The sequence below is a fragment of the Ranitomeya variabilis genome, chromosome 2 (assembly GCF_051348905.1).
Source record: "Ranitomeya variabilis isolate aRanVar5 chromosome 2, aRanVar5.hap1, whole genome shotgun sequence".
Classification (NCBI taxonomy): Eukaryota; Metazoa; Chordata; class Amphibia; order Anura; family Dendrobatidae; genus Ranitomeya; species Ranitomeya variabilis.
The window spans coordinates 930153959-930169748 of NC_135233.1; positions in this window are offsets into that span (position 1 = coordinate 930153959).

The window sequence follows — 15790 nt, forward strand, 5'->3', positions numbered from 1 at the left end:
ACAAAGACACAGTGGTTGGAGCCAAAGATCTCAAATTTGGACTCATCAGACCAAAGCACAAATTTCCACTGGTCTAATGTCCATTCCTTGTGTTCTTCAGCCCAAACAAGTCTCTTCTGCTTGTGTAATCCTGACCCGGAATTCTGCCACACCTACGGGTTTTTCTTCAGGTCTGTAAGGCAAAGCAGTTATTTACAGCATAATTTAACAGCAGTTTCTATTAAGAGGCAGTCTCTGTAAAAGCCTCCTATGTAAAACCAGTAGAAAGCACCTTTAAGAAGGTGCAAACTATGTACAAGAAGTTTGTAATCATGCGCAGTTCATGATTCTGCAGTTCAATAATAAAACTTGTGCAAACTGGAACAATAGGGATCCCGGGTAAACAAAGGGATCCCTTTAAGAGTTTAACCCTGGACAGGTTTTAGCAGCAAAGAAGGAAAAGAACGAACAGTTAGCTATTTACATGGTCGTGGTTTCGAAGTTTATTTTCACAGTAGGTTGCAAGGCATCAGTCGGTAGCGGGCACTTTCTGACTGGGGAAACTTTGGTTCCGTATTCTCGTCTGATGCGGTAGCCACGTCTTGGGCTTGTCTCTCAGGTGCGGTCAAGTCATTAGTGGTCTGGGTTCGAATGTCAGTTTTGGTAGCAGGTTCCGTAGTAGAAATGATACACACAGTGGTGGTCATATTGGGACTCGTCAGTTCAGAATTAGTCTTAGTCATAGCAGTAGGTGGTGCCACCTCAGGTTCGCATCGCTTAACGTTCTTAGCGTACCAACCCTGCTCACTCCAGTGGCAAGTGTAGGTCACATGATCCCCTCTGCTCAAGTTTCGGTTGTAGTGTCCATCGTGGAACTGGGCTTCCACATTATAGCTAGTAACAAAGACTTCGGTTTGCAGTCCCGACTCCAGTATAAATCCCCAACCCCTTTTCGGGTGAAAGGCTAATACTGTTCCTTGCTTCGCCGAGTTCTTATTACCACGTTTGGTCTTAGACTTCTGTACTTTAGGTGGATCATTTGATTCTGTCTCCTTTCGATGTTTCCAGTGTGAAATTAGGCATTGTTTATACTGCTCCCAGGTGAGCACTGCAATGTAGGATCCCTCCTTTTTGGACCCGTCCAATTTGGTCTTCGGGGCGTCCCATTTGAAGATCACCCCTTCTGAGCTCACGTCTAGCGGTTCACCCATAGCTGTCGGCAACGGGGGCAGCATCCCGTCCATGGCGCTGGGGGCTGTCATGACAAGCTCGGTGGCGGCTGGTTGGTCACAGTCGGGACGAGGAGCGGTCACCGGAGTATGATCGGTCGGTGGAGCAGGGGCACTTTTGGTACCTGCGTCTGATGTGGTTCCACCGATGTCGGTCCTCTCCATTAATGAGGGCACTGGAGTCGGCGGCGGTTCGGACCACGATTCCTCCCGTACGATCTTCTTGCACAGCTCCGACTTCCATTTCCTCGCCGCTGTCGGCTCCGCGCTCAGGATTGGGGGATTCGGCTCCTCCTCCGGCGGATCCAAGGAGTCCGGATCCTCCGATGGTGGCAGGTTCGGGTCCACCTCCGTCCGGCTGAGAATGCCCTGGGTCACTTCGTCGTCATTCAGGTACCCGCTGGTCGCCGTCACTGTCTCGGGATCTGCGTCCGCACATGCACATGGCTCCTCCATTTTCTGGGGGTGGAGCTCCTTCTTGGCTTCTGGGCACGTCGTCATCTCGTAGCAGTAGTCGGAGGGGGCGGTCATCACTTTTGGCACCGCTCTGATAGTCTCCTCCCATGGCACGCCGCCCTTCTTCTTCTCCCGCGATCCTCGTGGCGCTGCAATGGTGGCGGTTTTGGCGGGAATTTTGGCGGCAAATGGCAATACACAGTCTTTAAGCAAATCGCAGTTCAAACACAGTTTTGACACAGTTCTTAGGCACACATGACCCGATTTTCAGGCTTAAGTAGATCCTGTTCGTGACGCCAAAGTTTGGAGCGTCCCCACGCTAGGGCAATGGGGTACTCGGTACCGGGTCCTTCGGTTCTCGATGGGGATGTCACGATGGCCCGACCCGGACCGTGGCCCCTTGAGGAGCGTCCAAATAAAAGGTGATATGAGTTTGTTTAAGATGAAAGTGTTCGTGATGCCACCTGTGGTATTTGGTCAGGGTGACCGACGCTGCTTAGGGGTCCGCTGGGGTGATAGAATGGCAGCTAGATGGTGTACCTTCCCACAGGTGAAGTGTATCCCCAGGGCTTCCCTGTAGTGTAGATGGTAATGGTGGATGGCGCAGGAAATAACGAAGACACAAGGTTGCAGTCTCTTTACCTTTTACTGGAAGCTTCAGCATCCACAGTCCAGGGTGCAGACCACAGGGTAGGCAGAGCCCGGCCGGTCCGAAGGCAAATCCAGAGTTCCCTTATCCAGGTGGAAATCAGTAGCCTTCCTACTAGCGCCTGTGTGTTGTAGTACCTCCCTGCTGAGCACCACGGGATAGTCCTAACAACCTTTGTAGTTGTTCTAGATGTTATCTCTTCTCTCTGTCCCCCAGATGGTATGGATAGGACATACTCGTATGACTGATGGCCTGAGGCTTGTTTATAGGGACCCTAGTGATGCCCCGACCCCCACAAGTTGCCGTGTCTTCTTAGGTTTTAGGGTCTGGCAGCCAACTTGGAATTGACTGTCCTGCCGGTCTCTGAAGTAATGCGTAGAGTCAATTACTCCCTCGGTGTTTCGGCCACCGGCTACGCGCCTCGGAAGGAGGCAGCCTATTGCAGGGCAGAACTCCTCCCGTTGTTGTCTCCTTGTGCTGTGACTTCGTTTCTCACTCTCTACAATGCAGTTCCTTTCGTGTCTTTTCTTAGGATACTGCCGCATGGGGTGCAGGCGCAGCTCCGTATCTTTCTGTCTCGCTAGGCCTCTGTCAGGATCCCACCCCTGACAGGGACCCTCTGTCTGCAGCTCAGATGTTCCTCCTTTCCCCCTGTCTGCCTGACAGGTGTTGCCTGGGCAAAGCCCAGCCAGCGTCTCCCTGACTTTCTATCCAGCCCACCAGTTTTACCCTTCTGTGAGGAGTGCCCCCCTACTAGATAGGAGCATGGCTCCCCCTGGTGGTCTGGAGTGTGAAGTGTGTGTGATGCCGTGATACCAGGTAAGGTGAACTCCTTTAGTACCATCAGACGTAACATCACTCCCCCTGGTGGAAGAATGACATTACTGCAGCAACCAGGACTCTGGGGCGCTGTACTTTTCAGCCCATATACTTAGTGTCCTTTAAATTGGACCTAGTTTTTAATGAGGCCTTCCTCCCCCTATCATCATTTTCCACCACTAAATCACCAGGGTTCTCGTGTTCCGTGTTGCTACAGACAGTAAATTTTTTGGCAAGGGTGTTTATGATCCCCATTAAATATTTTTAAAATATTTACTCCTATGGGCAAATGTTTGTCAGCCCATGCACTTAGTTTATGGGCATTATGAGTCTAGGAGACCAGCTCCTATGTAATGGGACAGTTTTTTTTATGAGGCCCTCCTCCATGTTTCTTCCAAAATGTGATTGGGGTGTATGCAAATTTGCGTCAAGGTGGCCCTTGCATTCAATGCATAAGGAAACAGTATGGCAGGACAAACTAAAGAATATGAAGTGGGTTTTCCTGTGGCCATTCAATACCTGGGTTCAAAGGCTTATTGGGGTGCATATGACTGGGTAGCAGGGCAGGCATTGCAGTCAATGCATAAGAAAACAGTATGGCAGGACCAACTGAAGAATGTGAAGTGGGTTTTCCTGTGGCATTCCAGTACCTGGGTTCAAAGGCTTTTTGGGGTGCATATAACTTCATAGCAGGGCAGGCCTTGCATTCAATGCAACATTTTTACAGGAAGCCCTCCTGTACCTTTCGTGAAAGGGGTATTGGGGTAAGTCGTAATTCTTGGCAGCCAAGCCACTCACTTCATAGGCAATAACAGCATAGGAGACCCACTGTTTAATAATGGCCGTCTGATGCCCCTCTAAAAAAAGGCTTTGTGAATTTAAGAGTCCCTCCTTCATAAATGAACCAAGATGTGTCTGCTTATGTGTCATACACCTTGTGGCCAGCTAGGGTTGTTAAATGTTACAATGACATTTCCCAGTGAATGCATTTGTATTGGTTGAAAGCAATGTTAAAGTTCAAAAACGCATCAAAAACGCTGCGTGTGAACATAGCCCAAGTGGTGGAGGAGCATTTTGGTCTGGGGTTTACTATTTTGCCTTATATACAAGTCATTAGCCTGGAAAGGATGTACCTTAACATATATCACAGCAAAATACATTTTGATTACGTTATTGTATGTTTGTTGGTGGGCCTGTAAAAATGGCGTGAAAGTCTGACAACATTGCTTACAGCTGTGACCTAGGAGTCAGAAATGCTTCCAGTGGCGATCCCCATGATGTTCCTGTGTCATTTGAGGAGTGTTTTCATCATTTTCTGATGTTTTTAGACCTTAAAAGGACCCCCGGGGGGAGGATTGTTGTGAACTCTGTTTTCAGGCTCCCTCTTGTGGTCACAGGTGGTATTGTGTGACTTTTGTTTTGGGCTCCCCCTGGTGGCTTTGTTTGTTATCCTGCGGGTCTGTGGCTGGATCAGCTGCCTCGTTATTCACTTGGGAGTTTCCTATTTAGCTCTGTTTCACTTCCACTTGTTGCCGGCTGTCAATGTATTCAGTGCTACTCTGATTACTCCTGATTATCTTCGGTTTCAGTCTCTTCAGGAGAAGCTAAGTTCTGTTTAATTATCTTTTGCTCATCAGTCTGCAATATGATTTCTGTGTATGATGAGTTTAGTCCAGCTTGCTAATATGTGATTTCTTGCTGCTGGTTAGCTCTGGGGTACAGAATTGCTTCCCCCACACCGTTAGTTGGTGCGGGGGCTCGAGTAATCTCTGCGTGGATATTTTGAATAGGGTTTTTTAATTGACCGCACAGTTCCCTTTCTATTTTCTGCTATCTAGTGTTAGCGGGCCTCATTTGCTAAATCTAATTTTATCTCTGCGTTTGTGCTTCCCCTTAACTCACCGTTAATATTTGTGGGGGGCTATTCTATATCTTTGGGGTCATTTCACTGAGGCAAGTGAGGACTTTCGTTCCCTCTAGGAATAGTCAGTTTCTCAGGCCGTGAAGAGACGTCTAGGATTTTCAGGTAACGTTCCACGGCTACCTATAGTTGTGTGCGGATAGGATCAGGTTGCGGTCAATTCAGTTACCACTTCCCCAGAGTTTGTAGTCTGTTTAGTTACTTAGCTAGTCCTACTTGCAATCCTTGCCACTAGGATCATAACAGAGGATAGCGGTAAAAATACTTGGGTTTCCCATAGACTTACATTGGGCTCGTTGCTCGGGTTGATACCCGAGTATTCCAGTTTGCTTAATCCGAGCAATGAGCACCCGAGCATTTTAGTGCTCATTTTAGTGCCTTTGTTTTAGAAGAGGCGGAGTCTATAGCAATAAATGGTATAGGTCTGGACAATGTATGTGGGTCTAGGCCTTGGTCCCGAACGAACATTGCGTCGACCAAATTCAACCCCGCCCCACTGTCCAGGAAGGCGGAACCGTCCACCTTATTAAACCTCCCCGCAACCCGGGCTCACTAATTTTCCAGCGGTTGCTTAAACTGAAGTCGAGAAGGACATGTGCTCATAAAATGACCCTTTTCGCCACAACAGAAACATACACCTCCCCTACACCGGACAATCGTCAATTTGTCAGGTTGAGACGCCACACCCACCTGCATGGGTTCCACAGTTAGCTTAGTATGGACCACTCTAAACCCTGGACTTCCCACCCCCAGAGGTGACTCCTTATGTCTCTGGTGAAGACAGCGATCAACCCAGATCGCCAGAGACATGGCTGCCTCAAGGGAGTCAGGAGTCTCACAGAGAGCTAAAGCATCTCTTACTCTCCCTGAGATGCCCTCACAGAACTGACTACAGAGGGCCGGGTCATTCCACCTAGTGTCCGTGGCCCACCTCCGACATTCAGATCAATATTTCTCCACCAGGAGGTCTCCTTGCTGGATTTGGCACAGAGAGGACTCAGCCAGGGTCATCATACACCAGCCCCAGAGCCTGAAAAAAACCCTCCACCATCAGAAGTGACTGTGAGTTAAATGAGAGAGAAAACGCACAAGCTTGTGGGTCCCCCTGGAGGAGCGAAATTACAATCCCCATCCGTTGCGCCTCTGTACCAGAGGATACTGGACGCAACCTGAAATAAAGTTTGCAGGCCTCACTGAACACAACCAACTTGTCACACCCTCTAGAGAACCTGTCTGGTAACGTGACCTTGGGCTCCACAAAGGTTTGCCTGGAGAGCAATATCCCCACACCAGATGTAATAGGGTGCTGTTGAACCATTGTGCGCAAATCTGCCACCTCTAGACTGAGCTGCTGCATCTGCCCTGTCAGAGGCGCGATAAGATCCATCATGGATCAGAAAAATTGATTGCGGTCAGAGTTAATGTCACGATTCGACTGACGAGTGAATTGGGACCAGGGGACAGCTTTCCTGGCCCTAACACTATCCGGCGCCCTAGCTTGCCTTGTTCCACGGGATATTTCAGATAGCGAAGATGCTGGGGCCTCCGCCCTTGCCTTATGTCATATAACAGCCCTCCTTCTGTCTCCTTCCCCCACCCGGGGAAGAGAGGCGCTACTGTGTACTGCAGTACACCAACCAGACAGACAGGGTGACAAAGACAAGGGTAAAATGAAAACTCCACACACAAAAAATATACACTCACATATAACAGAGGTATTCAACAGGGTGTGTAGGGAGGGTGAAGAAATTAAAACGGGAAAGGATAAGGAAATTCCAAGCATACAAACCAGGCAACAGTCGCTAGAAAACTTCTTCAGCTTGCTTCACAACATCAGCTTCTCCCACTCCAAGATCAATGTAGGTATTGCTAACTCTGACGATGACTTGGTAATCGAGCCCAGATTTTATTATTATTATTATTATTATTATTATTATTAGTTATTTATATAGCACCATTAATTCCATGGTGCTGTACATGAGAAGGGGTTACATCAAAATACAGATATCACTTACAGTAAACAAACTAACAATGACAGACTGATACAGAGGAGCGAGGACCCTGCCCTTATGGGCTTACATTCTACAAGGAAAGGAGTGGCTAACCGAGTATTAGCTTTCCAATATTGACAATTACCCCCTGTTCTGCTGGAAGAAACAAACACGTTTAATACACTGGAGAAGTGCCTCTTCTCAGGGTAGTAGGAGCAAACAGACGCTGCAGTCTTCTGACTCCGCTCCATTTCAGTAACCCCGTCACAACCGCCTACACACTCTTTATACTTTTCTGGCTTTAAAAGTGTTGTCCTGCAACCCCCTGTAAAGTGTAACAGGAAGCTAGTTCTCATGGATCAGCGTGTTTGCTGTGTTCCTGCAGCATGCATAGTTTCACCTGATCCACGTTCTCGGCCCCTGCGTGCACCATCAGCAGCACGTAAACTTTCCTGTCCCTTACACCTTGTGCTTTTTTAAATTAGGTATATAATATATGCTTGCAAATTTTCTGGTATTAATAGGGGAAAGAAAATATGTAGCCTTGAAAAGGACTTTTGTTTTTAGCTTACAGCAGCAGTATAGCTATGGAGTAATCTCTGCCTATATGCCTCTAATCAGTGGCGTAACTACAAAGTTATGGGCCCCGGTGCGAACTTCCAAATGGGGCCCCCCCCGCCATAAAATTCAATGTAACCCCCATAGAATACAATGCAGCCCCCCTCATAGTATAATGCAGCCCCTCCATACAGGGGCAGTCAGAAAGACACGAGCAAATGGTGACTAGGGGGCAGGGGAGAGGGCACAAGTGGGCAAGGAAGACAGGCACAAGGGGACACATGGGGGCTAGGAGGCAGGGGAGAAGGTTACAAGGGGACTAGTGGGCAAGGGAGACTGACACAAGGGGACAATGGAGACTGACACAAGGGGCACATGGGGACAAGTGGGCAAGGGAGACTGACACAAAGGGCACATGGGGACTAGTGGACAAGGGAGACTGGCACAAGGGGACACACGGGGACAAGGGACAAGCACAAGGGGACAAGGGAGACAGGCACAAGGGGACACACAGGGACTAGTGGGCAAGAGACTGACACAAGGGATACAAGCACAAGGGGACACACAGGGACAAGTGGGAAAGGGAGACTGACACACAGGGACTAGTGGGCGAAGGAGACTGACACAAGCACAAGGGGACAAAGGAGACTGACACAAGCACAAGGGGACATAGGAGACAGGCACATGGGGACACACAGGGACTAATGGGCAAGGGAGACTGGCACATGGGGACACAAGCATAAGGGAGACAGGCTCAAGGGGACACACGGCCCCCTGACCTGCCAGAGCCGCTTGCAGCTGTGACCGTGGTAGTTACGCCGCTGCCTCACACACACACATACTACAGATAACACACACACACACTACAGATATCTCACACACACACACACACACACACACATCATACTACAGATATCACACACACACACACATCAGTTATCACACACACACTACAGATATCACACATACACACATACTACAGATATCACACACACTACAGATATCACACACACATCATATTACAGATATCACACACATACTACAGTTATCACACACACACTACAGATATCACACACACACTACAGATATCACACACACACACACAGACATACTACAGATATCACACACATACTACAGTTATCACACACACACATACTACAGATATCACACACACACACACACACACACCAGAGATACCAGCTCATATACACAACTCACAATCTCCTCTCTGGTACAGGGGTGGCTGATGTAAACCGGCTGCAGCTCCTCAGCTTCTCCTGACTAAAGCGGCTCTGTCCCGCACCTCCCCCCTGCTCTCGCCTTCTGTCCCGGGGTTATTTTGGCTTTCTCTTAAATACGATCTCATTCAGAGGTACATGAGATGTATGAGGGGGAAAAAACAGATTGAGAAGCTGTCTCATCGTGATGACTGGAGCTGCTTCCTGTCTCTCACGTGCCCCGGCTGCCCCCTTCCCCTAGATACGCCTCGGACTGTTGCTGTGCAGGAGGAATCCCCTGCACTGCAATATGGTGTTGGGTGCCAGCACAGCCCGCACAGTGGTCTATCCAGCACAGCCCGCACAGTGGTCTATCCAGCACAGCCCGCACAGTGGTCTATCCAGCACAGCCCGCACAGTGGTCTATCCAGCACAGCCCGCACAGTGGTCTATCCAGCACAGCCCGCACAGTGGTCTATCCAGCACAGCCCGCATCTCTCGCCCCCCCCGAGAATGCCCCCACAGTCCAGTAAAAAAACAAAAAAACACTCTCCTTACCTTTCCTCTTGCCAGCGTTGCTTCCTGCTCCGATCTCAGGCTCGGCTGCAGTCTGCCCGGGACACAGCAGGTGCGCGATGATATGGCGTCATCGCGCACCTGCAGTGTCAGAGGCAGAGCGGGGAATGATGGGAGAGGGAGCGTCTGTAGACGCTCTCTCCTCCGTCATTGCATTTAACTGTACCGGCGTCATAGTGCAAGGTGTACGGAGCGGAGCCGGGTGTGTACGAGGTGTACGGAGGGGAGCCGCATGTGCAATGTGTACGGAGCTCAGCCGCGTGTGTAGGAGTAACTATGTGTGGCCATTATACTGTAGGCAATATCATGTGTGGCCAATTGTACAGTATGGAGCATCATGTGTGGCCATTGTACAGTATAGAGCACTATGTGTGGCCATTGTACAGTATGGACAGGGGCGTAACTACCGCGGTTGCAGCGGTCGCCACTGCGACCGGGCCCGGCAGGTCAGGGGCCCGGGGCCGGCAGGTCAGAGCAGGGCCGGACTGGCCATCGGGCACTTCTGGCAAATGCCAGAAGAGCCGGTGCCAGTCATGGGCTGCTCGATCCGCCTCCCCCCGCCACCAACTCACCCCCCCGCCATCGCATTCAACTATACCGGCGTCTATGATCTCCGTACACCTCGTACACACACGGCTTCGCTCCGTACACCTTGCACACACGGCTCCGCTCCGTACACCTCGTACACACACGGCTCCGCTCCGTACACCTCGTACACACACGGCTCCGCTCCGTATACCTCGTACACACATGGCTCCGCTCCGTACACCTCGTACACACACGGCTCCGCTCCGTATACCTCGTACACACATGGCTCCGCTCCGTACACCTCGTACACACCCGGCTCCGCTTCGTACACCTCATACACACCCGGCTCCACCTTGTACACCTCATACACACCCAGCTCCGCCTTGTACACCTCATACACACACGGCTCCGCTCCGTACACCTCATACACACCCAGCTCCGCCTTGTACACCTCATACACACACGGCTCCGCTCCGTACACCTCGTACACACCCGGCTCCGCCTTGTACACCTCATACACACACGGCTCCGCTCCGTACACCTCATACACACCCAGCTCCGCCTTGTACACCTCATACACACACGGCTCCGCTCCGTACACCTCATACACACCCAGCTCTGCCTTGTACACCTCATACACACACGGCTCCGCTCCGTACACCTCATACACTCCCAACTCTGCCTTGTACACCTCATACACACCCAGCTCTGCCTTGTACACCTCATACACACCCGGCTCCGCCTTGTACACCTCATACACACACGGCTCCGCTCCGTACACCTCATACACACACGGCTCCGCTCTGTACACCTCATACACACCCGGCTCCGCCTTGTACACCTCATACACACACGGCTCCGCTCCGTACACCTCATACACCCACGGCTCCGCTCCGTACACCTCATACACACACGGCTCCGCTCTGTACACCTCATACACACACTGCTCCGCTCCGCACACCTCATACACACACGGCTCCGCCTTGTTCACCTCATACACACATTGCTCCGCTCTGTACACCTCATACACCCACGGCTCCGCTCTGTACACCTCATATACACACTGCTCCGCTCTGTACACCTCATACACACACGGCTCCGCTCCGTACACCTCATACACACACGGCTCCGCTCCGTACACCTCATACACACACGGCTCCGCTCCGCACACCTCATACACACACAGCTCCGCTCCGTACACCTCATACACACACAGCTCCGCTCCGTACACCTCATACACACACGGCTCCGCTCCGTATACCTCGTACACACATGGCTCCGCTCCGTACACCTCGTACACACACGGCTCCGCTCCGTATACCTCGTACACACATGGCTCCGCTCCGTACACCTCGTACACACCCGGCTCCGCTTCGTACACCTCATACACACCCGGCTCCACCTTGTACACCTCATACACACCCAGCTCCGCCTTGTACACCTCATACACACACGGCTCCGCTCCGTACACCTCATACACACCCAGCTCCGCCTTGTACACCTCATACACACACGGCTCCGCTCCGTACACCTCGTACACACCCGGCTCCGCCTTGTACACCTCATACACACACGGCTCCGCTCCGTACACCTCATACACACCCAGCTCCGCCTTGTACACCTCATACACACACGGCTCCGCTCCGTACACCTCATACACACCCAGCTCTGCCTTGTACACCTCATACACACACGGCTCCGCTCCGTACACCTCATACACTCCCAACTCTGCCTTGTACACCTCATACACACCCAGCTCTGCCTTGTACACCTCATACACACCCGGCTCCGCCTTGTACACCTCATACACACACGGCTCCGCTCCGTACACCTCATACACACACGGCTCCGCTCTGTACACCTCATACACACCCGGCTCCGCCTTGTACACCTCATACACACACGGCTCCGCTCCGTACACCTCATACACCCACGGCTCCGCTCCGTACACCTCATACACACACGGCTCCGCTCTGTACACCTCATACACACACTGCTCCGCTCCGCACACCTCATACACACACGGCTCCGCCTTGTACACCTCATACACACACTGCTCCGCTCTGTACACCTCATACACCCACGGCTCCGCTCTGTACACCTCATACACACACTGCTCCGCTCTGTACACCTCATACACACACGGCTCCGCTCCGTACACCTCATACACACACGGCTCCGCTCCGTACACCTCATACACACACGGCTCCGCTCCGCACACCTCATACACACACAGCTCCGCTCCGTACACCTCATACACACACAGCTCCGCTCCGTACACCTCATACACACACGGCTCCGCTCTGTACACCTCATACACACACTGCTCTGCTACATCCACACAAACCCCTCCTGACCTCACACAAAAGCTTACCCTCCTCCAGCATGATGACAACCAGCACTGCACTACTGTCCTGCACTACACGGAAGCCCTTGATCATGTGACTCCGACTCCTCCCCTCCTGTGACCTCATCCTAGGTCCTGTGCGCACAGAGCAGCTGCAGCCATAGTTGTGGTGTGCGGCTCTCTGCGGTGGAGGGGCTCTGCTGCCGTGACAAGTGCAGTCCCACCCGTGATCGCGCATGCACTGAGAGAGTGCACGCGCACCAGGGCCTGTAAAGAAGGTTTATAAAGGGCCGGCGGCCCATTTTGTAGCTCAGAGTTCTTAGGGGCCCCTAAGCACTGCGGGCCCCGTCGCAATTGCGACCCCTGCGACCGCGGTAGTTACGCCCCTGCCTCTAATCCAAAACTACTTGAGAATGGCGCTTGAGCACCCGCGATACCCAATCGAGTAATAAGTGTAACAAGGCACCACGGTGCTTGATCGAGTATCGAGCAGTGGCAAGCACGCTTGCTCATCACTTCTAGATGCACCTCTGTCTCATACTATATACAAAGGGCTATGTGAGGGCTCATATTGACTGCAGAGAGGCTAGGTAGGGACTCATACTCTATATAGAGAGGCTATGTGGATTCTTACAATGTATGTAGATGGGTTATGTGAGGACTCATACTGTATGTAGGAAGCTAGGTGTCAGCTTTTACAGTATATACAGGTATAGAGGGGAGCTGTATATGGGATCATATGTCGTGTAGGGGGTGTCAGTGCAGCGCCCCAGAGTCCTGGTCGTTGCAGTACTGTTGCTCCGCCACTAAGGGGGGCTATGGTACGTCTGATGGCACTGAAGGAGTTCACCTGATCAGGTATCACAGACACCAATACACTTCACAGTATGGCCTCCAGGGGGAGCTAAGGGTGCTATGTATTAGGCCACTCCTCACAGTCTGGTAAAACTGGGGGTTAGATAGGAAGTTAGAACAGAAAGCTGACTGGGTTGGAACCAGGCAACACCTTGTGGCAGAGGGTGTTGTAGGGGAAGATTCAGAAGGGTCCCTGTCAGGGGTGGGATCCTGACAGAGGCCTAGCAAACAGAGAGAACGTTACGGGACCGCGCCTGCACGATATAGCGGCGGTACCCCAAGAAAGGATAAGAAGCGAGATTTATTGTGCTGAGTGAGAAACGAGATCAACGCAACATGGAGAAATACCAGTAGGAGTCGTGCTGTAAGACCGAGGCAACATCCTATTGAGGCGCAAATAACCGGTGGCCGGAACGCCGAGGAAGTATAGAGCTCCAGGCATTACTTCAAACCTACGGCAGGACAGTGAGTTATAGGCTGGCTGTCTCACACAAATCACCTACGAAGACATAGGGGGCAACATTTTGAGAGGGGCGACTCTAGGGTCCCGGAAGAGCTCCGAGCCTACCCGTCATACGGGTGCGTCCTAACCATAGCATCTGGGGGACGAGGAAGAAGAACATCAGAATCGAGTTGTGAGGGAACACGAGAAACAGACACAACAGTTGTGGGGACTATCCCGTAAGCACAGCAGGGGAGGACCACAACACACAAGCGCTAGAAGGTAGGCACAGATTTCCACCTGCAAAGGGAACTCTGGAGGTGTCATCGGACCGGCCGGACTTGCGCAGCCCGGTTAACCGTATTCCGGACTGAGGATCCAGAAGCCTTCAGTAAAGAGGTAAAGAGACTGCAACCTGGTGTCCTCGTTATTTACTGCAACCGGCACTTCACCGCACCATAACATCGTCATCAAACCTACACCTTTATTGTATGCCCCTCAGCAGGGTCACGGACCGGGTCTAGCCACCGTGACAACCCCAGAGCAGAGACTCAGAGGCCCGGTACCGGGTTCCCCTCAGCCCTGCGGCAGTGGGGGCGCTACATCAGCATACTTAATTCTGCTCAATATTAAGTTATACAATTATTATTAATATAAAATAATAATTGTAATTAATATGTTACGTTCTCTCATGTCGCCCCTTGGGAAAATTAATAGCCCAACCATGGTATATAGTAACATTGGCTATAGTGTCCTCTTCTATTTACTGGCCATTTATCCTACAGTAGCATGTCCACCTCTACATCCAACCATCCATATAATCTAATCTTCTGTAATACTGGGATATATATGTTATTATTGTTGATTTATCACTGTTTAGATCAGTAGAAACTACTCCGGAATTACATTGTATGGTAATAATGACATTGTGGCATTTTATAAAAGTTTTAAGAGGTCAAGGTGGATAATAAGAGTCCACTTCATTTATATGGTAATTAATTGGTTGTATGGCCTGCTCTGATCTCTTTAAATAAGAACTGCTGCTCCTGCTGATGATGTCACGGAATGTTGTGGTTTCTGGCTCCGCCCCCTCCATTATGACATCACACACATTGTGTAAGGAGCTGCAGAGCCAACATTCCATGTGACAGTTGCAGACGGTGGAGAGAGAGGTAAGTCGGCTCTATGTCGTCTCTTGCTGTGTCCTTCATTATCTTCTATCATCTATTTCTCATCTATTTTTTATTCATTAAGGAGTCTTTATTCTATATAATATAAGCAGGCCCAAAATAATTAGTGAACCCCTCATATTAGGAGGTGTCCACATTTTACAGCATTTCTTCCAATAGTAAAAAAAATATATAGGATGTGACGGGTTTTACCTTCAAGTACAGAAAAGACAATGATTTACCGATTATCCATCACATTTTATTAGTTTCTGACTTTCTTGCTCATCAGGTCCATAGATTAGTTTTAATTGAAAGAATCCCCTCAGCCATAACTGGAACATGACGACTTCTCAATTTTTAGGCCATAAATTGTTATAGAATCATCCAAATCTGAGAGATTAAAGTTATCCTGTGAAGGAAACACCTGTAACATGAAGATAATTATGTAATTGTCAGATGTCAGAGACATATAGTAATATACAGTTCAGATCAAAAATATAAATCCAACCAATATTGGGAAATCCTTGTACAACACCGATGTATATACATATTAGCTCCATATGTAGTAAAGCTATTCAAATATTCCCCCACATTGGTAGGGTTCATATTGTTTGATCTCTAGTATATTATTGGGCAATGTACTTCAATAGAAGTGAGGTTATTGGATCCGTACCCATTAGCTGCTACTTGTGATGTCACGGAATGTGGTGGTTGTTGGCTCCGCCCACATTAGATGCTACTTGTGATGTCTTAGAGTGATGGGATTGTTGATTCCGCCCCCATTAGATGCATAATATGATGTCGCGGAATGTTATGGTTGTTGGCTCCGCCCACATTAGCTCTTATTTGTAATTTCACGGAATGTTTTGGTTGTTAGTTTTGCCCCCATAAGCTACCACTTCTTATGTGACCAAATGTTTTGGTTGTTGGTTTCACCCCCATTAGCTTCTACTTGTGATGTCACTGAATGAGGATGGTAGCCCCTCAGAAGAGAATGGCTCTTGACTGCCTGTTAGCAATTGAAAGGGCTCTAGTGCTGTTATAGGTGAGGAAT